Source organism: Myotis davidii, unplaced genomic scaffold, assembly GCF_000327345.1.
Source record: "Myotis davidii unplaced genomic scaffold, ASM32734v1 scaffold980, whole genome shotgun sequence".
Classification (NCBI taxonomy): Eukaryota; Metazoa; Chordata; class Mammalia; order Chiroptera; family Vespertilionidae; genus Myotis; species Myotis davidii.
In genome coordinates, this window is record NW_006292236.1 from 694,599 (window position 1) to 697,062 (window position 2,464).

The 2,464-nt window shown below is 42.5% G+C and overlaps 1 pseudogene; it reads left to right on the plus strand.

The window, feature by feature from the left end:
- Nucleotides 1-2,150, plus strand: part of LOC102769218 — a 54,929-nt pseudogene extending 52,779 nt beyond the window's left edge.
- Nucleotides 2,151-2,464: the final 314 nt, after the last annotated feature.

Sequence of the window (2,464 nt, forward strand, 5' to 3'; positions counted from 1 at the left end):
TAAATCCTCACCAGAGGAAATGTTTATTGATTTTAGAGAGAGGAAGGCGGGGGGGAGGGGGAGAGAAACAACAATAGGTTGATTCTGTGTGCACCCCTACCTCCACTGGGAATTCAATTATGTGCCCTGACCAGTGCACAGGGCAATGCTCTAACCAACTGAGCCACACCAGTCAAGGCCTGATTCTATTTTAAAAGTTAAATCCCATAGAGCAGTTTTCCAAAACTCTATTGTTCATAAAAAACTTAGGATGGGATTTTCTTATTACACATTCAGGTATTAGGGTTCCCCCCAGAAATTCTAATTCAAATAGGTCTAGAGTGGGTTTTCACCAAGCAATTCAAGTTATTGCAATGAAAGTTTGCAGTTCCCCAGAGACTCCGAAAGTCAATCTTAACACATAAATTGCAGTATATAATTACAACTGGGATGGAATTGTGGACAGGGTTGTAACTGCTCACGGTGGAAAGTACTTTCCATGACAGGGTCAAAGAAGGCTGAAGACAAGTCAGAAGTCTTGGTTCTTGTCTTGGCTTCGATACTAAAATGCTTTGGGCAAATCAGAATCCTCTCTGCTTCTTGAATTCTGTGTTTTCTGCTGTGAGATATTCAGATATTTTTCCCTCTCGAAGGGTGTTAGTAAGTCTATTGACCTTTTAAAGATTTACTTCCTTATTGGTCAGTATTTTCTCATATTTTTGTGTATATGAGTGTCCTGGCACTTCCCAGCTCAGGAATATTTATTATTTAATTTCTTAGTCCTTAGAATGGAAATGCTAAAGAAAACATCAAATTGTGCCCTGCCGCTGCTCCGTGGGTTTGCACTTGGGCCCAATGAAGGTGGTGGGGAGGTGGCGGGCTGTTTGGCCCCTTCTGACACCCTGGGTGTAGGGCCAGGTCTCAGCCTTCCTTGGGGCTCCTTCCCCGCCCTCATGGCAGATGCGGGAGGACAGGGGCTGGAGAGGGTGGCCCTGTACTCCCCATCTCCATCTCTGTTGCTGGGCGGCAGCAATTCCTCCACGAACCTGTCGTCTCCCCTTCGCCATTAGAGCTTCCTGTTTGACAACGATGGTGATGGTGACGGGGAGAATGAAGAATAAGTGGACGAAGATGCCCAAGTCTCAGTGGCCAAGGGGGAGCCTGGGAGGAATGGGGTGACAGGGGTGCACCAGTGTGGTTGAATCCAAAGGTAACCAAGAAGAGCAGAAACGGGTGCGCTTACCAGCGAGCAGCCTGATGCCAGGGGAAGTGTGGTTTGTTGGCAAAGAAAAAGAACGTGACTGCAACACGAAGCTCTAGACCAGTGGTTCTCAGCCTTCTGGCCCTTTAAATACAGTTCCTCATGTTGTGACCCAACCATAAAATTATTTTTGTTGCTACTTCATAACTGTAATGTTGCTACTGTTATGAATCATAATGTAAATATCTGATATGCAGGATGGTCTTAGGCGACCCCTGTGAAAGGGTCGTTCAACCGCCAAAGGGGTTGCGACCACAAGTTGAGAACCGCTGCTCTAGAGGAATTAAATCAGAAAAAAAGAAAATAAAAGGCAGAATGTGAATAAAGAAAGATAATTGCTGAAGAAAAGCACAAAGACTGGGTTGAGAAAAAGAATAAACAGAAAAGAAAGTGAACAAAAAATTAATGAAATGGAGGAAAAAGCAGCAAAGGGACTGGAGAAAGATCATTTGTAAGAAAAAGAAAAAGATAAAGAATGGTTAAGGAAAAAATGCTGAAGAATGTAAGTAGAAGAAAGAAAAGGAAAAAGAGAAACAACGTCAAGCTGAATTACAGGAAAAAACAGAAATTGCAGAAAAAAAGTTTAAGGAATGGTTGGAAAACGCAAAAACTGAACCTCCTCCAGCTACAAAGAGCTATGGGTATGCCAATGGAAAACGTACAGGTTTTTACAGTGGAAATTCTTATCCGAAACCAGCCCTTTATAATCTAATTCCTGGAAATCTACTCATAGGCCTCCTCCCAAAAACTAAGGATCTACTAGGAAAAAACACTAAAGGCCCGAGATAAGTCAGCCATACAGGTCTTCATCTCTGGTAATTCAGAAAGCCAGAACCAACCTTTGCCTTGGGACTTTGCACAGAATACAAAGATAGGAGATGTGGGAAATTGCATACTTTTGCCTGTAGATACTTAATTTTAAAATCAGAAATTGTGTTTTTTACTCTCAGTCAGTAGCTCAACATTTGATATGATTATTGACAAGTACAAATTTTTGCATTTATATATGGAGTCCTTAGAACTTTTTAAAGAAGATATTTTTAACATATTTTTATTGATTTCAGAGAGGAAGGGAGAGGGAGAGATAAAAACATCAATCATGAGAGAATCATTCATCAGCTGCCTCCTGCATGCCCCCTACTGGGGACTGAGCCCACAACCTGGGCACTTGCCCTGACTGGGAATCAAACCGTGACCTCCTGGTTCATAGGTTGACTATCAACC